Here is a 21,711-nt window from a genome sequence, read left to right on the forward strand (position 1 = left end):
ATACAACTGCAACATGACCTGCCAACTCTTGTACTCAATACCCTGTCCAATGAAGGAAAGCATGCCATATGCCGCCTTGACCACCCTATTGACCTGCATTGTCACTTTCAGGGAACAATGGACCTGAACACCCAGATCTCTCTGTTCATCAATTTCCCCCAAAACTTTTCCATTTACTGTTTCGTTTGCCCTTGAATTTGATCTTCCAAAATGCATCACCTCGCATTTGCCTGGATTGAACTCCATCTGCCATTTATCTGCCCAACTCTCCAGTCTATCTCTGTTCTGTTCTGTAATCTCTGATAGTCCCCTTCACTATCTGCTTCTCCATTCCTCCCTTGTAGTGCGATTAGGCAAGACTTAGGAGGCATAGAATGGGTTAGCAAAATGCAGGGGATGGGGACAATTGAATTGTGGAGCTGGTTTAAGGAACAGATATTGCATGTCCTTGAGAGGTACGCCCCTGTCAGGCAAGGAGGAAGCAATAAGCTAAGGGAACCGTGGTTTACTAAAAAAATTGTATCTCTTGTTCAGCAGAAGAGGGAGGCTGATGTGACGATGAGACCAGATGGTTCAGATGAGGTGATGGAGAGCTACAGATTAGCTAGGGAGGATTTAAAGAGAGAGTTAAGAAGAGCAAGGAGGGTACATGAGCAGACATTGGCAGGTAAATAAAGGAGAGCCCTAAAGCTTTCTATAGGTATGTGAGGAATAAGAGGATGACTGGGCTAGGCAAAGGGCCAGTCAAAGACAGAAGTGGGAAGTTGTGTGTGGACGCTGTGGAGATTGGAGAGGTGCTAAATGAATATTTCTCATCTGTTTTCACTGAGCGACAGGAGAATATTGCAGAGGAGGTGACTGAGTTACGGGCTACTAGAATTGAAAAGGTTACGGTTAGTAAGGATGAAGTGTTATCAATTCGACAACGTGTGAAGGTAGATAAAACCCCTGGGCCTGATGGGATTTTTCCGAGGATTGTCTGGGAAGCTAGGGAGGAGGTGGTGGAGCCTTTGGCCTTGATTTTGGAGTCCTCATTGTCTACAGGTTTCGTACCAGAGGACTGGAGAAGTGCAAATGTTGTGCCCTTGTTCAAGAGGGGCAGTAAGAATGACCCAGGCAATTAAAGACCTGTGAGCCTTACGTCTGTTGTAGGAAAAATTTTGGAAAGGATTATAAGAGATAGGATTTATAATCATCTAGAAAGCAACAATGAGATTGGAGATAGTCAACATGGATTTGTCAAGGGCAGGTCGTGTCTCACAAACTTCATTGAGTGTTTTGAGAAGGTGACCAATCATGTGGATGAGGGTCGGGCAGTTGGCGTGGTGTACATGGACTTGAGTAAAGCCTTTGATAAGTTTCCCCATGGTAGGCTATTGGAGAAAATACAGAGGCACGGGATTGAGGGAGATTTCGCCATTTGGATTAGAAACTAGCTTTCAGTAAGAAGGCAATGAGTGGTGGTTGATGGAAAATATTCAGCCTGGAGTCTGATTACTAGTGGTGTGTCTCAAGGATCTGTTTTGAGACCACTGCTGTTGTCATTTTTATAAATGACTTGGATGCAGGCATTGGTGGATGGGTTAGTAAGTTTGCAGATGACACTAAAGACAATGGAGTGGTGGACATTGTGGAAGAATGTTGCAGGTTGCAGGGAGACTTGGATAAACTGCAAAATTGGGCCGAAAGGTGGCAAATGCAGATTGATACGGATAAATGTGAGGTGATTCACTTTGGGAGGAATAATAGGAAGGCAGGACACCGGGTCAACAGAAAGATTCTTGGTAGTGGAGATGAACAGAGGGATCTTGGTGTCCATGTACATAGGTTCCTGAAAACTGCCCCCCAGGTTGATAGTGCTGTTCAGAAGTCTGATGGTGTTTTAGGTTGCATTGGTAGAGGGATTGAGTTGCGGAGACGTGATGTCATTCTGCAACTCTACAAAACGCTAGTGCGGCCTCGCTTTGAATATTGCATGGTCGCTCCATTACAGGAAGGATGTGGAATCGTTGCAACAGGTGCAGAGGAGATTTACCAGAATGTTGCCTGGTCTGGAGCGAAGGTCTTATGAAGAAAGGCTGAGGAACTTGGGTGTGTTCTCATTGGAGAGAAGGAGGCTGAGAGGGGATTTAGTAGAGACATACAAGATGATCAGTGGATTAGATAGGGTGGACAGTGAGAGTCTTTTTCCGAGGATGATGACTTCAGCTGGTACAAGGGGGCACAGCTACACATTGAGGGGTGATGGATTTAAGACAGATGTCAGAGGCAAGTTCTTTTCTCAGAGAGTGGTACGGGGGTGGAATGCTCTGCCTGCCAATGTAGTTAACTCAGCCACATGAGGGGCATTTAAACAGCCCTTGGATAAGCAAATGGATGCTGATGGGATAGTGTAGGGGAATGGGCTTAGATTAGTTCACAGGTCAGCGCAACATGGAGGGCCAAAGGGCCTGTTCTGCGCTGTGTTGTTCCATGTACTATTACAGTTCACAAATCACATTTAACACAAAAATGAGTGGTAGAGTAAAGAGGATAATGAAAATCTGCAGATGGACACAAAGTTTAGGTGAATGGACAAGGGTCTTGCAGATGGAGTGCAATGATGGTAAATGTGAGGCTATCCATTTTGGTAGCAATTAGGGCAAAATGGAGTATTACTTAAATGGTGAAAAATTGTAGCATGCTGCTATGCAGAGGGAGCTGGGCAACCTTGTGTATGAATCACAGAACGTTTGCAGATGCAGCTGGTAATTGAGGCAACAAATGGAATAGTGTCCCTTATAGCTCGAGTGATGCAGTTTAAAAATCGGGAGGGGATGCTCCAGTTGTATAGGGTGCTGGTAAAGCTTGATGTAGAGTAGTTTGTACAGTTTTAGTCTCCTCACTTTAGAAAGGATGTGCTGGCACTGGAGGGGGTGCAAAGGAGCTTCACAAGAATGATTCCAGAATTGAAAATGTTGCTGTATGGGGAGAGATTGAGGAGACTAGGATTGCACTCACTGAAACTTCGAAGAATGAGGGGTGTTCTAATAGCAACTTTTAAAATGATGAAAGAAATAGATAGGAAAGATACACGGAAGTTGTTTCCACTGAAGGGTGAAATTACAACTGGGGGGCACAGCCTCAAAATAAGGGTGAACAGATTTAAGACTGAATTGAGGATGAGCTGCTTCATCCAAAGCGTTGTGAATCTGTGGAATTCTCTGCTCAGTGAAACAGTTGAGGTTCCCTGATTGAATGTTTTAAAGGCCAAGACAGATAGATCTTTGAACAGGAAAGGAATTGAGGGTTATGGTGAATGGCGGGGTAAGTGGAGCTGAGTCCGCACAAAGATCAGCCATGACCTTATTGAATGGCGGAGTGAGCTGAAAGAGACAGATGACCTACTCCTGCTTTATTTCTTATGTCCGTATGTCCTTAGATTGCCATCCTTGTCATTCCTCCTTCCCTGGAATAGGCCAGTTCTAAACGCTGATCAGTAGGTCTTTAAATAACTCCCGCGTATCAAATGTCGACTTGTTCAATAAAAGCTCCTCCCAATGAATACTACTCAGCTCCTACCTAATACTCCTTCCCCCAATTTAGTAGCTTCCCACAAGTTCCTAATTGTTCATAGCTATCTTAAAATGTAAGGAGAGGCGATCACCCCGTTTGAAGAAGCTCCTGGTTCAGTGTTTTTCCCCATGTGGGAGTCAGCTACAGGTTTTCTTGTTCCAAGCTTGGGGAGGAAATGGCCCAGTGGTGGTATTGCTGGACTGTTAATTCAGAGAGTTAGATAACATTCTGGGGACCTGTGTTCAAATCACAGCACAGCAGATGGTGGAATTTGAATTGAACATAAAAGAAAATCATGAATGAAGAATCTAATGATGACCATGAATCCATTGCCAAATGTCAGAAAAACCCAACTGCTTCACTGATGTCCTTTAGAAAAGCAAACTGCCATCCTTACGTGGTCTGGCCTACTTGTGACTGCAGACCCACAGCCATATGATTGACTCTGAACTGTCCCCTGGGCAACGAGGGATGGACAATAAACACTGCGTAGCTAGTGATGTCCTCCTCCCATTAACAAATAAATAAAATTGGATTCTACATCTTCTGATTGAAGATTGTTTCTTGTTCTCTCAGTAATTTCATCGCTTACAGTCAGTTTCCCTCCTGCCTGTCTTTTTGGAATGTCACGTAGCCCTGCACATTTACCTCCAGTGTTGATCTCCTTATAGCCATGTCTTTGTAATAGCTCTCAAATCATGCCCGTCAACCTGTATGTGTGCTCTTAATTTGTTGATTTTGTTCTGAATACAATGAGCACGCAAGCAAAGAGTCATTAATTTAGCTTTATAACTTTATTTGACCTCTTGACACTATTTACAGCTGTTTTCTGTTTCTACATGCTGTCCTTTCCAGTCCCATGCTGAGTATTGTTATCCCAATAGTTCTTTAATGTCAGTGTGTGTGTATTCCTGGGCGAATATGCTCGTGTGGTCTACGGAGTTGTGGAGGTCGCAGTTCTAGGACAGCCATTTCATAGGCCTCTGCTGCAGCTAAGAAGAAAAGACAATCTCTTGCTCTGAGCTCTGCAAACCAGGGCGATGTCAAAAAGAAACAAGGTCAAAAGAGTTTCAACAAGAATCTCAAAATTAACTGCTGAATTCATATCAGCATTACAGGGATCGCCCAACTTAGTGGCCACACCATCCCACTTTCTATTCTTCACAAACAATCCAAATTCTGAACTATCCGTATCCCTCTTAACTTTTATGTTTTTTGAGCTAATTTCTTGTGTCTAACTTGTGCATATTTGTGGTGCCTTATGACTTCTTGCGTTTAGCAATTGATAAACTCTCTCTCTCTTGAATTGAGTAAAACCTAGTTTTATAGGATCCCCAGTGTGGAAACAGGCCATTCAGTTCCACAAGTCCACAGCAACCCTACAAAGAGCATCCCACCCAGACCCATCCCCATTCCCTACTCTATCCCTGTCCGCCTGCATTTCCAATGGCGAATATACCTAACCTACACATCCGTGGGCAATGTGGGTAATTCAGCATTCCCAATCCACCTAACCTACATGTTTCCGAACTGGTCAAAACAATGATTCGATATGAATTAGTTAGAATGCAGCTGTTGACTGTCATCTTCCATCCCTGTGTTGGAGCGAGATTTAACATTCAAGATCAAAAATGAAACACTTGAACAAGGTAGTTCAAATTGCGGTTGTTGACTTGCTCGCCGAGTTGGCTTGTTTTCATTGAGACGTTTCGTCACCATGATCAATGACATCATCACTAGAGCCTCCAACAAAACAATGTTACTCTACTCTGTCTGGAATTTATACTGTCCGGTCTGTTACCATGAGTACTGTCATTTCGGGTTTTGATCTGTATGGGTTTGTATGTGGGGGCCCAATTGTATCTGCTTGTTGGTTGCATTATGGGTGGAGAATCACGCCTGTCAGACAAAACTGGGACAAGGTAACCATAGTAGCCCAAGCCAAGCATAGACATGCAGAGGAATCCTAGAGGCATGGTTCTCAACCCATTCTCCAGCCTCACATTCTTGGTCTCTTCTATTTGAATATGATCACTCAACCATATCCTTTATGACAAACAACAGAGTCTTACATCACAAAATCTTCAGACAGGACTGTCCAGACAGATCCACTTGTTCTCATGATATCATCTTTTGCTGGAGGGATTCCGAAATGTCTACATTCTTCCTCAACTGAGCATCCTTGCGTTTGTGGTTGACAGAGATCTCAGCCATGTCCAACCCATGTCCTACACTTTGGCCTCACCCCTGATGAGGTACCCTGGTCCTCAATGACCAACCCATCAATATCCACATCGAGAAGAACATCAGCCACGATTTCTAACAAGAACCCACCACCAAGCATATATTCCCCTCCCCTCTCTTGTCAGCCTTCCGCAGGGACCATTCCGTTGGGACACCTCGATCCACTCCTTATCCATTCTCAACAGCTCCCCATAACCCAACAGCACTTTCCATACCACCACAGAAGGCATAACATCTGCCCATTTACTTCCTCCTGCTTCACTATCCAAGGCTCCCAGGGGAAGCAGCGATTTACCCACACTTCACTCAATCTATTCTACTGTATTCACTGCTCACAATATGGTCTCCTTCTGCATCGGGGAGACGAAACACAGACTGACCAACCGCTTGGCAGAACACCTATATTCTGGCCGTAAGAATGGCCCCAGGTTTCCAATTGCCTGTCACTTGAGCGCCCCATCATGATCCCTGTCCAAAATCTCTGTCTCAGGCTTGCTGCAGTGCTCCAGTGAGTGCAAGCTAGAAGAAAAAAACCTCATGTGTGCTTTGCAGAACACCTCCGCTCGGTTCGCAGTAAACAGCAGCACCTCACAGTCGCGAACGGTTTTAGCTCCCCCTCCCATTCCTTAGACGACATGCCCATCATGGGCCTCCTGCAGTGCCACAATGATGCCACCCGAAGGGTGCAGAGGAACAGCAACTCATATTCCACTTGGGAACGCTGCAGCCCAATGGTATCGATGTGAACTTCACAAGCTTCAAAATCTCCCCTCCCGCCACTGCATCCCAAAACGAGCCCAGCTTGTCCCGCCTCCCTAACCTGTTCTTCCTCTCACCTATCCTCTCCTCCCACCTCACGCTGCACCTCCATTTCGTACCAACTGACCTCATCCCATCTCCTTGACCTGTCTGTCCTCCCTGGACTGACCTATCCTCTCCCGACCTTCCCACCTATACTCTCCTCTCCACCTATCTTCTTTTCTCTCCATCTTCGGTCCGCCTCCCCCTCTCTCTCCCTATTTATTTCGGAACCCTGTCCCCATCTCCCTCTCTGATGAAGGGTCTCGGCCCGAAACGTCAGCTTTTGTGCTCCTGGGATGCTGCTTGGCCTGCTGTGTTCATCCAGCTTCACACTTTGTTATCTTGGATTCTCCAGCATCTGCAGTTCCCTTTGTCTCTGAATAAAGGAGAAGGTAGGTGAAGAGGAGACAGACAGGTTAAAGAGGCGGCGGATAGAGCCAGTAAAGATGAGTGTATGTGGGCAGTTAGGGAGGGGATCGGTCAGTCCAGGGAGGACGACCAGGCCAAGGGGGTGGAGCTGAGGCTGGTAGGTAGGAGATGGGGGTAGGGCTTGAGGTGGGAGAGTGGATAGGTGGGAGGAATGACAGGTTAGGGAGGTGGGGATGAGCTGCGCTGGTTTTGGGATGTAGGTGGGGAGGGGAAATTTTGAAGCTTGTGAAGTCCACACTGGTACAATTAGGCTGCAGGGTTCCCAAGCAAAATAAGTGGTACTGTTCCTGCAACCTTTGAGTGGCATTGTTGTGGCACTGCAGGAGGCCCAGGATTGGCAGATGGAATTATGGTGTTGAAGGTGGAGATGTGGTCAATAAGTAGGAGCTTGACGTAGATGCCCTTGTTATCTGGACGTTCCAGAGATGTGTGTAAAGCCAAGGAGAGGGCATCTGCCATGGATCTGCTGCATCAGTAGGTGAATTGCAGTGGATCAAGGTAATGTGGGAGGCTGGAGTTGATGTGACCCATGACCAACCTCTCAAAGCACTTCATAGTGATAAATATGGATGTCAGAGCCACTGGGCAGTCGTCATTGAGGCTTTTGAAAAAAATTGCTGACATTCAGTGCGGGGATCTTAAAGCATTCGCACGAACATCAGAAAATTGGAGAAGCCTCGAGCATATGAGCACAGGTAGCTGAGGGTAGGGAGGGCGTGAATTACAGAAATCAAAGAGGGCAAGATACAGAGAGAGAGAGAGAGAGAGAGACAGAGATCATAGTGAACAAATGATTGGCCTGGTAGGCAGTGGAAAATACATGATTTTACATGGAACATGCAGATATCTTCGAAAAACAGGACATTGAGTTTTGGAAATTAGCGTTATAGTTGATTTGGAGTGAACCAAGTTACTGTTCAGTTTGGTTGTGGCTTTTGATGAAGGGATGGTCCATCTGAGATGGAAATTGGAGGAAGATTTCAGGATTTTTTCATGTTCTTGTCTTTCTGTTATGCCCCGAGGTAAAAAGCATTGGAAATGCTGTTAATTTTTTGCACGGCGAGCTGCAGAATATTGACCAGTCTCACACCATTGCCATCACCTTGCCCTTGCAGATGCGGATAAAGTTCTCCAAGCTGACAGAAATTGAAAGCACTCGCATCCTGTGACGATGGTAAGTTTACTTTCTTAAAAAAAAAATGCTTGCAGCTTAATGAGCATAATAAAGAGCACAGGGGCTCTGGTTAACACTGCTACCTCATGGCACTAACAACTTGGGTTCAATTCCGCCCTTAGGTCACTGTCTGTGTGGAGTTTGCACATTGTCCATGTGTCTGCATGGGTTTTCTCCGGGTGCTCGAGTTTCCTCCCACGGTGAAAAGATGTGCAAGTTAGGTGGATTGGCCATGCTAAATTTCCCAAGGTGTTCAGTGATGTGTAGGTTAGGTGAGTTATAGGTGGATGGGTCTGGGTGGGATGCTTTGAGGGGCAGTGTGGACGTGTTGGGCTGACGGACCTGTTTCCACATTGTAAGGATTCCCTGAATCATGATTCTATCATTTTACTGAGCGCAAAGGTACAATATTAGCCGGTCATATTTGTCTCACCTCTTTACACATTGACAAGAAAGCTTTAATTTTAGTTTCTATGCATTTGCAAAGTGTCTGCTGTCTCTAACAAGGCTGACTATATCTCCTTCTCTAATGGGCATCTCCTGTCCCCTAACACCAAGAGGTGACACTTGCTTTTCGTTTCGTACAATCAGTAAAACAACAGCCTCCATATTACAGCCAGCGGCTTCTCTTAATGCTCACACACGGTTCTTTTTTTCCTCCAGGTATTGACCACTCATCATTTCTTATTCCTCATCTCATCTCTCTCTCACGCACTCTCTCTCTCTCTCTCTCTCTCTCTCTCTCTCTCTCTCTCTCTCTCTCTCTCTCTGTCATTATCTCTCCTCTCCCTGTTATCCCCCATCACTTGACTCACAGGCACAAACAGAAGTTCACAGTCACACTGTGTTGCACATGCATATCCTATCCCTCATGCTCAAACATACTATCCATACACACACAGAACCAGGAACACAGTCTCTCACTCACACATTCTGTCACATTCTCACTCATTCATACTCCGTACTGTCACACAGTCAAGCACGGTCTTGCACACATGCTGTGGCATACTTGCATGCACTGTCGCAGGATCTTTTGCCAATGCTCATACTCTCAAGTACGCACAGACACACACCACCCCCCCCCCCGACAAATCTCTCCCTCACACACTTATGCTTGAAAATTTGCTTGCTCTCAAAGTCACTCGCTCTCACAGACACTCTCACAGCCTCATGCATGCTTGTAACACTCCCTCCTTGTGCTAATTCTTTTCACACACTCTCAAGCACAGACACTGGCGCACACATTCTGTCGTGCGCACACTCACACTTTCATGCACCATCTTTGCACTCTTGAACACAATCATATGCTCACCTCTCTCTCGCACACAGTCAATTTGATTTGAGTCATCATTGTCACTTGTGCCTTGGTACACTGAGAAGTTTTCTTATGCATGCAGTACAGACAGATCATACCATACAAAGTGCATTTGTGAAATGGAACATTGTACATCTTCTCTGTAGCTGTCACTGAGAGCGAGATCCAAAGGGCCTGTTCTGTGCTGTACTGTTCTATGCTGTACTGTTCTATGTTCTATGTTCTAGATTTAAAATTTTAAGTGTTCTATTCAGATCCCCAATAACAGCGGTGAAGATGCAGTTCTTGAATCTTTTCACACATGTATACAAACTTTTTTACATCTTCCCTTCAGTCAAAGGTAGAAGAGAGTGTAATTGTTGGGTGAGAAGGGCCTTTGATTTTGTCAGTGGGTTTCCCGAGGCAGTGGGAAGTACAGGTGGAATCAATGAATGGAAGGCTGGTTTGCATAATGGACTATGCTGTGTTCACGACTCTGTAGTTTCTTATGACCTGAGGAAGAGCTGTTGCCAAACCATGCTGTGATAGGTTGCTTTCTATGGTACATCAATAATTGTTGTCCTTGTGGACACACTGAATTGCCTTAGCCTCTTGGGGAAATAGAGACATTGGTGTGCTTTTTTGCCCATTGTGACGATCTGGGTGGACCAGGAGAGATCGTTGGTGATCAACACTCTCAACTATCTCCACCTCAGCAACATCTCTCTCACTGTCTGATGCTGGCGCGCTCACACTCACATTCTGTCGCCCATTCTGTCTGTCTGTCTGTCTCTCTCTCCCTCATCGCCCATCTCTCTCGCTCTGTCTGTCGCGCGCTCGCTCTCTCCAATTCTGCCTGGAAGAAGAAAGGCAAGAGCCATAATAAATAGGGATTGTTCAGCTAGAGGAACCATGCTGTGATATGCATCCAGACAGGATGCTTTCTCTGGTACATCAATGAAAGTTGTCTTTGTGGACACACCAAACTGCCTTAGCCCCCTGGCAAGTAGAGACAAATGGTGTGCTTTTTTGCCCATTGCGACGATCTGGGTGGACCAGATTTTGCACAGTCGTACCTGTGACTCCATTGTGACATATTAACCAGGTCAACAATGTCATTAAGGGGATCCTGAAGGAGGAGGACCCTAAGACACAGCTCGATGTACACATTGGTAAGATGAGTGATTTGGTTTGGGGTAACGCTTGCACCAGGCGTTCCGAGAGCTAGGCAGTGGATTAAATAGCAGGACCTGTAAAGTTGTAATCTCTGGATTATTCCTGGTGCCACATGCTGAGAAGGCAAGAAAAAGGGGAAGAAAACAGATGAATGCTTGGCTCAAGTGTTTGTGTTTGGGGAGGGATTTAGACTCCTGGATCTGAAGGAGAATTTGTGAGGATGGTATGTCCTCTACAAGTGGGCTGGTCTGCAGCTGAAGCAGAAAGGAACCAAAATCCTTGCACAAGGGTTTGCTAATGTTGTGAGGAATTTAAGCTATCGGCCTTGCAAGCAGTGGGCAGTTGAAGAGCAGGGAATTCACTGAGGGGTGAGAAGCTAATAAAATAATAATTATATTCTGGGATTTCAACTGCACAACATTCATTGAGATTAGACAAAAGTTTGACTTGGGAAATAATTCTTTAAATACATTTGATAGATTATTTTACATGAACATGGAGATGAGCTTGTAAGGCACAGTGCAATGCTGGACCTATTTCTGGGACACAAAGCCAGTGTTCCTTTGGCCCTCGATGTTGCGCCGACCTGTGAACTAATCTTAACCCATCCCCCAACACTATCCCATTATCATCCATATGCTTATCCAAGGACTGTTTAAATGCCCCCAATGTGGCTGAGTGAACTACATCAGCAGGCAGGGCGATCCTTACCGCTCTCCGACTAAAGAACCTGCCTTTGACATCTATCTCAAATCTATTATCGCTCAATGCGTAGCTCTGCCCCCTCAGACAAGCTGATGCCACCATCCTCAGAAAAAGACTCTCACTGTCCACACTATCTAGTCCACTGATCATCTTGTATGTCTCTATTAAATCCCCTCTGAACCTTCTTCTCTCCAATGAGAACAGACCCAAGACCCTCAGCCTTTCTTCCTCAGACCTTCGCTGCAGAGCAGGCAACATCCTGGTAAATCTCCTCTGAACCTTTTCCAATGCTTCTACATCCTTCCTGTAATGGGGTGACCAGAAATGCACGCAGTATTCCAAGTAAGGCTGCACTAGCTACATCTTTTAATTTACTAGCACAGAGTACATCGCGTGCAGGATACCTATTGACCTTTAGCCCCATTAGTTTCCCTAGCACCTCTTCTCTGGTGATATTTCCTGTCTTCTTTTTGCCCCTTGTTAATTAAGTAATTTTGAGATGCTATTTGTGTCTTTTGCTGTGCAGACTGGTATAAAGTATTTATTTGTCTCATTTGCTATTTCCTGATTCCCCATTATTATTTTTGCCGCCTCCATTCTTTAAGGGATCTGCTTTCACTTTGACCTCTTCCTTCATTTGTTTAAATAAGCTCTTATTGTCTGTTTCTTTTCTATTTCTCGGCTTTGAAATCTTTCCTTATTTCTGGTTTTCTACTAACCTTGGGCACTGACTGCTGAATTGGCAGAACATTGGAGAGAATGCTTAGGATATGAAATTTTTGGTCTGATAAATAGTATTCGACATGGTGCTGTTGCCTCCGCTCCTGCTCAGGTCTCTCCCAGTTGAAATGCCAAATGTGAGCCTGCCCATGCTCTTCACAGCTGCCCTGCAGCATTAAATGGCTGGAGGCAGGACAGCGGGCACCCTCTTGGATGGAAGTTCTATCTTGTAGAACTCCTGGCCACTTAGAGCCCAGAAGAGTCTGAAGTTGCTGATGGCTGGATGGCGGGTCCCCGACTAGAGGTGCGGAGTGGTCGAGGGTTGTTAGGGGTTTTTAAAAGGTTGGATGAGAGTTTAAGGGCATGAAGTGCCTAGGATCAGGCCAAGGGGCCTGTGAACGATGTTCCCCTACCAACTCACTTTTTCTAGACTGGATTGTGCATGTAAAGCTGACTGTCTTTCTGATTGACATCTATCTCCTGACACAATAGAGGGGATCCCTTAAATTGCCATCAATTAGTCTCAGGAGGTCAAAGGATAGGCAGGCTGCTTGACAGTTCCCCAGAACTTTCACACATGTACGCACAGTGCCCTCCAGATTTTGTGTGTTCTTCCCACCTTCGTATCTGTGGGATGGGGCTGTATAATCGAGCTCATAAGAAGTTATCCTGAGCCTTGAAATAGGACTGGAATGATGCAGCCAAATCTGGTGACTAAACTTCAAGACTAATAATTTTGGTAGTCTTGAATAATAATCATGAAATTTACCCAACTTGTTTTAAGAATGTGACATTTTATCATCAAATTTAGCTAATGCTGTTTTCATTGGAGTACAGGGGATTAATAAGTAGTGAATCGAGACATGAGGGATTACGATAGGTTGGGATAAGATAAACGTGGAAAAGCGGTGTTCCCATGGCTAATGGATGATGTTACAAGGAGAAGGGAATGCATTCATGTTTTGGGGAAAAGATGTCGGGGGATGTAAAGAGGAATTTTTTTTTAAAGCAGTGATTGTTTCTGCCTGGCATTCGATGTTTTGACAATGTTTGCCAGATTTTGTTGGCATCTTGTGAACTAACATTGAATTGATACTTGCTGAACTACTAATTGTTTTTGGTAGACACTGTAGAACATACCATATGTATGGCAAAATAGCAAAATTACAAGAGAAATCTAGTTCAAAACCGAGGTAACAGAGCACCTTTTTAAAATTAACAAGAACGTGTCATTAACACACTTAATAGCTGCGACATAGTGTGATTTAAAAGAATGCTGATAACCCGAAGTGAAGTAGGGGTTGTAAGATCCACTGTTTGAAACGAGTGAAGAGCCAATTAGATTGTACTTTGGATTTGGATGTAATGAGAATGCACGCCGGTTGAAAGAGATGGATGTTTTAGGTTAAATTGTTGTGAGTGCTGCTTCATAAATATCAAGGAGGGCTTCATAACATATAAAGCTACTGTTCCTCCACCATTGTTCCACAGAAATTACTGAAGCAAACAACAGAATATGACCAGCATCACTGACGGTTCCCTAGTTAGATTTGACATTTTACATTTGAGAAGGAAATGGCCTGTTTCCATCATTCAAGAGTATTTTTGTGAATCATTGTATTTATTTCTAGGCCAAATAAAGGAATTAATTTTATTTAATAGATCCAATAAGTTAAAACTGTAATCGAAGTTAGTTTTCTTCCTCCTTTGTAGTGGATCTGTTGGAGTTGCACACAGCACAATGTGTCTTCGATCAACACAAATTGACACAAAACGAGCAACTTCTAAATGTGACTGAAGTAATCAACTGTTCAACGACCATTTATGATGGTTTGGAACAAAATCACAAAAACTAGGTCAATGTGCCACTCTGTGTCGACATGTATCTGAACTGGCTGCTGAACGTCTTTGATACGTATGTATGATTTACACTTGAATGTAGTATGTTTAGATTGTCCGAAGGTGCATTAAACTGCTTCCTGCATATTGGATTTTGATATATGCATGATCAGTTAAGTAAATGTGAAGATTGTCGACTGATTAAAATCAACCCTGGCATTGTTGACAGAAAGTTTCAGTGTGTTCTAATTTCATTTCAGTGAAAGAAATAATGTAGTTAAAAGTTTTAGCGACTTTTGTTTTAAATCATAAAATTGAAACTGATATACTTTTGATTCCTTTTGGTCAGGTCTGTACAGGATCATGTAGACATCTCGACACTCTGATTGCAATGCTCTTCACGGTTACAAATGTTAGTGCTGGAGAATGACGTGTATAATGCGCACAATATGAACATCATCCAGTTAATGTCAAGGAATAAACGGCCAGATGTTGAATAAAATTTTGTGACCGTCAATCTCGTAGAGTCATACAGCATAGAAACACCATATCTATGCCTACCAACAAACACCAAACTGCACTAATCTCATTTATCTACACTTGGTCCAGAGCCTACTTTGACCTAGCATTTTAAATGCTCATCCCAGATGCTTTTTAAATGTTGAGAATACCTGCCTCTACTTGCCCTCTCAGGCAGCGTGCTCCATACATCTACCAGTTTTGACATGAAAAAGCTTTTCCTCAAACTTCCTCACCTTAAACTTGTGCCATCTGGTTTCATCCTCACCTTAAACTTGTGCCATCTGGTCTTCGACACATGTGCCATGGGGAAAGAATTCTCACAATGTATTCTGCCTGTGCCTGTAATAATTTTCTATGCCTCAATCAGATCAGAGGAATTGAGTATAAGAGCAAAGTGGCCCTTCTGCAGCTGTACAGGGCCCTGGTGAGACCACACCTGGAATACTGTGTGCAGTTTTGGTCTCCCAATTTGAGGAATGACATTCTTGCTATTGAGGGAGTGCAGCGTAGGTTCACAAGGTCAATTCCCGGAATGGCGGGACTATCATATGTTGAAAGATTGGAGCGACCGGGCTTGTGTCCTCTCGAGTTCAGAAGGATGAGAGGGGATCTGATTTAGACGGATAGGATTATTAATGGATTGGACACTGTGGAGGCAGGAAGCATTTTTCTGCTGATGGGTGAGTCCAAGAGGGAGAGAGAAAACAGGAAATTGTAGACCGGTTAGCCTGATGTCAGTGGTGGGAACGATGCTGGAGTGAATTATAAAAGATGAAATTACAACTCATTTGGATAGCCGTAACAGGATAAGTCAGAGTCAGCATGGATTTACAAAGGGGAAATTGTGCTTGACGAATCTTCTGGAATTTTTTGAGTATGTAACTATGAAGATAGACAAGGGAGAACCAGTGGATGTAGTGAACCTGGACTTTAAGAAAGCCTTTGATAAAGTCCCACATAGGAGACTAGTGAGCAAAGTCAGGGCACATGTTATTGGGGGCAAAATACTGACTTGGATTATAAATTGTCTGGCTGACAGGAAACAAAGAGTCGTGATGAACGGGTCCCTTTCGGAATGGCAGGCAGTGGCCAGTGGGGTACCACAAGGTTCGGTGCTGGGACCACAGCTGTTTACAATATCCATTAATGATAGAGATGAAGGCATTAAAAGTAATCTTAGCAAATTTTCCAATGACACAAAGCTGGGTGGCAGTGTGAAATGTGAGGAGGATGTTATGAGAATACAGGATGACTTGGAATGGCTCGGTGAGTGGACAGATGGCTGACAGATGCAGTTTAATGTTAATAAATGTGTGGTTATCCACTTTTTTGGTAGCAAGAACAGGAAGGCAGATTACTATCTCAATGGAGTCAAGTTGGTAAAGGGGAAGTACAATGTGATCTTGGTGTTCTTGTACATTAGTCAATGAAAGCAAGCATGCAGGTACAGCAGACAGTGAAGAAAGCCATTGGCATGCTGGCCTTCATAACAAGAGGAATTGAGTATAGGAGCAAAGACGTCCTTCTGCAGCTGTACAGGGACCTAGCTTAGAAGGATGAGAGGGGGTCTGATTGAGATGCAGAAGATTATTAAAGGATTGGACACTCTGGAGGCAGGAAGCATGTTTCTGCTGATGGGTGAGTCCAGAACCAGAGGTTCTGTTCAAAAATAAGGGGTAGGCCATTTAGAACAGAGTTGAGGAAAACCTTCTTCACTCAGAGAGTGGTGGATATATGGAATGCTCTGCCCCAGAAGGCTGTGGAGGCCAAGTCTCTGGATAGTTTCGAGAAAGAGATGGATCGATCTCTTCAAGATAGTGGAATCAAGGGTTATGGGGATAAGGCAGGGACAGGATACGGATTGTGGATGATCAGTCATGATTATAATGAATGGTGGTGCTGGCTTGAAGGGCCGAATGGCCTACTCCTGCACCTGTTGTCTGTTGTAAAAGTTAATTGTAGAAGAATGATTAAGATGGTCCCATATATATGGTGTTGGCAGCTGGTTCACATTGGGAAAACAACATGGTTGATCTTGATTCTACTCCTACTTGTTACACAGAAGCCTCTTCGAGCAACAATTCTTGAATGCCACAATGATGCCACCCGAAGGTTGCAGGAACAGCAACTCATATTCAGCCTGGGAACCCTGCAGCCCAATGGTATCAATGTGGACTTCACCAGCTTCAAAATCTCCCCTTCCCCCACCGCATCCTAAAACCAGCCCAGTTCGTCCCCTCCCCCCACTGCACCACACAACCAGCCCAGCTCTTCCCCTCCACCCACTGCATCCCAAAATTAGTCCAACCTGTCTCTGCCTCCCTAACCTGTTCTTCCTCTCACCCATCCCTTCCTCCCACCCCAAGCCGCACCTCCATCTCCTACCTACTAACCTCATGCCACCTCCTTGACCTGTCCGTCTTCCTTGGACTGACCTATCCCCTCCCTACCTCCCCACCTATACTCTCCTCTCCACAAACTATCTTCTTTACTCTCCATCTTCGGTCCGCCTCCCCCTCTCTCCCTATTTATTCCAGAACCCTCACCCCGTCTGATGAAGGGTCTAGGCCCGAAACCTCAGCTTTTGTGCTCCTGAGGTGCTGCTGGGCCTGCTGTGTTCATCCAGCCTCACATTTTATTATTCTTGAATGTTGATGGGACGTTGAAATGCAGGTAGATTATCGTGATCACTTGTTGAAAATGGATAGCAGCGAGTAGTTCTCTTTCGTCTCAACTAGTGACCAGTAGGCAACGGTCAAACAGTACCTAACCCAGAGGACACAAGCTCCTCTGAGACATGATGTTAGTTGAGTCTCATGAATAACTACCTGCAGATGGACTATCTGCAGATCAAGCATGGTATTAAATCTCACATACACTGCTCTCAACCGTTTTAATCAAAGTATTTATCACTCGTTGCATAGAAACAGATCACAAAACTGAAATGGCATATGCACAAATGCCAGCATAGAAGTTCTATACAGTAGCATTTTGTTTGAAGTTGTATTTGTAAAATAAAAGGGTGAAGTATTAACTTTCACAAATCATATTAACATGCTGTAGAAAACTGTGGAAGTGAGAAATTTGTTTTTTGATTCAATACATGTCTGACAAATGACAATTCAAAGAGATCTTTGTTTCAGCTGGAGTGGGTTGTGGAGTCGACCTCATTAGGGGCATTTAAGTGACTATTTGACAGGCATATGGGTGTTAATACAAGATAGGGGTGGAGGTTAGATAGACCTGAGGTTTAGGGTAAAAGTTCAGCACAACATCATGGGCTGAAGGGCCTGTACTGTTCGATGTTCTATGTATCTTATGCTGTATTCAAATAAGTAAAGTCAGTCAGTGACATTCTGTAACTTCCTTTTCCAGGGGTAGGAGTGGAAGAATCAGAGTGTTTCTTTGAAAATTGGCTTGATGTGTCTGTCCAAGGGTCATCTGGAGGAAAAAATACAAGTGTAAGTACTAAATCTATCATTGCTGATACACATGTAAACTGTAGATTTAACTGTACGTAAACTTTGTTTAACAAACTAGCCCACTCAATAAAGTGACAAAAATTACACACCAGATGTTTACTGTATTCTCATCATCTCTGTGATGTCTGGTGAGGGTGCAAGTGAGAAGGCTCTCTGCCATTAAGTTTGAGTTAAGGCGAAGTTGCATCATTACTGAAGTTATTTATGCTGTAAATGAAGGAGAACAGTAATGTGTATATCCCATGCATTATGTTCCTGTTATTGAGTGTGTGTTTTTTGTGTGTGTGGACCTATTGATCAACTGGAATTTTTGATTATTCAGCCCATTCCTGGTACCACGGGTACTGTTTAACAAAAGGTTTGCTGTCTTAGTATATTTCTCTATCTAGTCACTGCCACTATTAATGTTAAGTTATAGCGTGGTCTTTGCAGAATCTGCACAAAGAATCAGTCAAGTGGAGAAATGCCTCAAAGAAAAGCTGTGTAATTATAGAGTCATGGATGTTTATTGCACAGGAGGAGGCCGTGTGGTCTGTCGTTAGTGCACTACTCAACAAAGATCTGTCTACATTGAACTCTCAGTACATTGATTTCCTTTTTGATTGTTTGACCCATAGCCCTGGAGCCTACGGCAACAGAAGTGAATATCTAAATACTGCTTAAATATTCGGACACTTTCTGAATCAGCCACACTTTCCGTCAGTGAGTTCATGTCAACTAATGGAAAAAGCAGCTTCCAGTTATCCTTTCTATGCCCTTCAAAATCTTAAACACCTTTTACCAGGTCCCTTTGTCTGCTCCAATCTTGTCATCGGTCAGATGGGCAGGTCAGTGGCAGATTGATATAGCCTGAAGAAGGAATAAGATAAGAGAGTACTCAATGTGGCAAAGCCTGTCGTGCCCGATGGAGGTCAGCAACGGCAGTCAGCAGTGAAGTCCACTGGCAAGGATGGGCGGGTTTTAGCCCAGCGCAGGGAATACAAACCATCACGGGGGAAGCCTCGTTCAGAGTGTCTGCAAACTCGTGGCTTAGGAAAGGACTGTAATAGAACATAGAACATAGAACAGAACAGTACAGCACAGAACAGGCCCTTCAGCCCACAATGTTGTGCCGACCATTGATCCTCATGTATGCACCCTCAAATTTCTGTGACCATATGCATGTCCAGCAGTCTCTTAAATGACCCCAATGACCTTGCTTCCACAACTGCTGCTGGCAACGCATTCCATGCTCTCACAACTCTCTGTGTAAAGAACCCGCCTCTGACATCCCCTCTATACTTTCCACCAACCAGCTTAAAACTATGACCCCTCATGCTAGCCATTTCTGCCCTGGGAAATAGTCTCTGGCTATCAACTCTATCTATGCCTCTCATTATCTTGTATACCTCAATTAGGTCCCCTCTCCTCCTCCTTTTCTCCAATGAAAAGAGACCGAGCTCAGTCAACCTCTCTTCATAAGATAAGCCCTCCAGTCCAGGCAGCATCCTGGTAAATCTCTTCTGAACCCTCTCCAAAGCATCCACATCTTTCCTATAATAGGGCGACCAGAACTGGACGCAGTATTCCAAGTGCGGTCTAACCAAAGTTTTATAGAGCTGCAACAAGATCTCACGACTCTTAAACTCAATCCCCCTGTTAATGAAAGCCAAAACACCATATGCTTTCTTAACAACCCTGTCCACTTGGGTGGCCATTTTAAGGGATCTCTGTATCTGCACATCAAGATCCCTCTGTTCCTCCACACTGCCAAGAATCCTATCCTTAATCCTCTACTCATCTTTCAAATTCGATCTTCCAAAATGCATCACCTCGCATTTATCCAGGTTGAACTCCATCTGCCACCTCTCAGCCCATCTGCAGCGAGCAGCAGCGGAGGCAAGACGGACCCGGAAGACTGCAGCTAAGGTAAAGCAGTTTATTTTTAAAATTACTTACCGGTAGCGGGCAGCGGTGTTTTTTTTTCCTCTCAGACAAGGAGTGGGAGCAGCAGAGGAAGTGACGAGGACCAGAGGGGCAGCCGGGAAGGAAAGCAGTGACCATATATGTCAGCAAGGCGGCTAAACCCGAGGCTCTACAACTGTAGTGTCTCCCACCCGCCCTCCTCCTCTAACCTAGTTAATAAGGTAAGGTTCATTCTAAACTTTCTCTATTGAATATAAGTTTGTTATTAATTTGTTATTGTTATTTGACATAAGCTTTCTACTTTAGTATTGAGTTGGCGTTCAGATAAGTGGGGTATGGATGCTAGGGCAGTTGCTTGCTCCTCCTGCAGAATGTGGCAGTTGGGAGATGTGGCACACGTGTCCGCTGGCTACATCTGCGGGAAGTGCACCCAGCTACAGCTCCTTGAAAACCGTGTTAGGGAAATGGAGCTGGAGCTGGATGAACTACGGATCATTCGGGAGGCAGAGGGGGTAATTGAGAGGAGTTATCGGGAGTTGGTCACTCCTAAGGCTCAGGTCGAGGATAGATGGGTTACAGTTAGGGGGAGGAAAGGGGACAGACAGACAGTGCAGAGATCCCCTGTGGGCATTCCCCTCAGCAATAAGTATACCGTTTTGGATACTGCTGGGGGGGATGACCTACCAGAGGAAAGCCATAGTAGTCAGTTCTCTGGCACTGAGCCTGACACTGTGGCAAAGAAGGGAAGGGGGCAAAATAGAAAAGTACTCGTGGTCGGGGACTCGATAGTTAGGGGAATCGACAGGAGATTTTGTGGGCAAGATCGGGATTCCCGGAAGGGATGTTGCCTCCCTGGTGCCAGGGTCCGGGACGTCTCCGATCGGGTGTATAAAGTTCTCAAAGGGGAGGGCGAACAGCCAGAAATCGTGTTACATATTGGCACAAATGATATAGCCAGAAATAGGTTTGAGGATATAAAAAGTGATTTCAGGGAGTTAGGATGGAAGCTGCAGAGCAGGACGAACAGAGTAGTGTTCTCTGGTTTACTACCGGTGCCACGAGATAGTGAGGTGAGGAACAGGGAGCGGGCACAGCTGAACACGTGGCTACGCAGCTGGTGTAGGAGGGAGGGCTTCAGATATGTTGATAATTGGGATGCCTTCTGGGGAAGGTGGGACCTGTACAAGAAGGACGGGTTGCATCTGAACTGGAAGGGGACCAATGTCCTGGGTGGAAGGTTTGCTCGAGTATTTCGAGAGGGTTTAAACTAGTATGGCAGGGGGGTGGGAACCTGAGCTGTATACCAGAGGTGAGCGTTGATGCAGGTGAGGCAGTAGCAAGAGGTAGACCAGCTAGTGGGAAGGATTTTCCTGGGAAGGAACCAAGGGATCGGTTAAAGTGTGTTTGCTTTAATGCAAGGAGTATCAGGAATAAAAGTGATGAACTTAGAGCATGGATCAGTACCTGGTGCTATGATGTTGTGGCCATAACAGAGACATGGGTTTCTCATGGGCAGGATTGGTTGCTGGATGTTCCAGGGTTTAGAACATTTAAAAAGAATAGGGAGGGGGGAAAAAGAGGAGGGGGTGTAGCACTACTAATCAGAGAGGGTATCACAGCTACAGAAGCTTCCTTTGTCGAGGAAGATCTGCCTACTGAGTCAGTATGGGTGGAAATTAGGAATAGCAAGGGAGTAGTCACCTCGTTAGGGGTTTACTACAGGCCCCCCAATAGCAGCAGGGAGATTGAAGAAAGCATAGGTCGACAGATTTTGGAAAAGTGTGCACGCAGTAGGGTTGTTGTAATGGGTGACTTTAACTTTCCTAATATTGATAGGAACCTCCTTAGAGCAGAAGATTTGAATG

The 21,711-nt window shown here is 44.8% G+C and overlaps 1 protein-coding gene across 9 annotated transcripts in view; it reads left to right on the plus strand.

The window, feature by feature from the left end:
• LOC132209298 (uncharacterized) overlaps nucleotides 1-21,711 on the plus strand; it is a 69,954-nt gene that overhangs the window by 11,548 nt on the left and 36,695 nt on the right. For 4 of the 9 annotated variants that reach the window (XR_009445401.1, XM_059644429.1, XM_059644423.1 and 1 more), the window contains 3 exons: nucleotides 8,145-8,203; nucleotides 17,835-17,920; nucleotides 19,768-20,067. The gene's annotated coding sequence lies outside the window, so the exon portion shown is untranslated. Of the gene's footprint in view, nucleotides 1-8,051; nucleotides 8,204-13,768; nucleotides 14,014-17,834; nucleotides 17,921-19,767; nucleotides 20,068-21,711 lie in introns of those variants that run through there. The other 5 variants (XM_059644430.1, XM_059644426.1, XM_059644424.1 and 2 more) reach the window with 5 other exon arrangements.

Source organism: Stegostoma tigrinum, unplaced genomic scaffold (assembly GCF_030684315.1).
Source record: "Stegostoma tigrinum isolate sSteTig4 unplaced genomic scaffold, sSteTig4.hap1 scaffold_82, whole genome shotgun sequence".
In the NCBI taxonomy this organism is placed as follows: domain Eukaryota; kingdom Metazoa; phylum Chordata; class Chondrichthyes; order Orectolobiformes; family Stegostomatidae; genus Stegostoma; species Stegostoma tigrinum.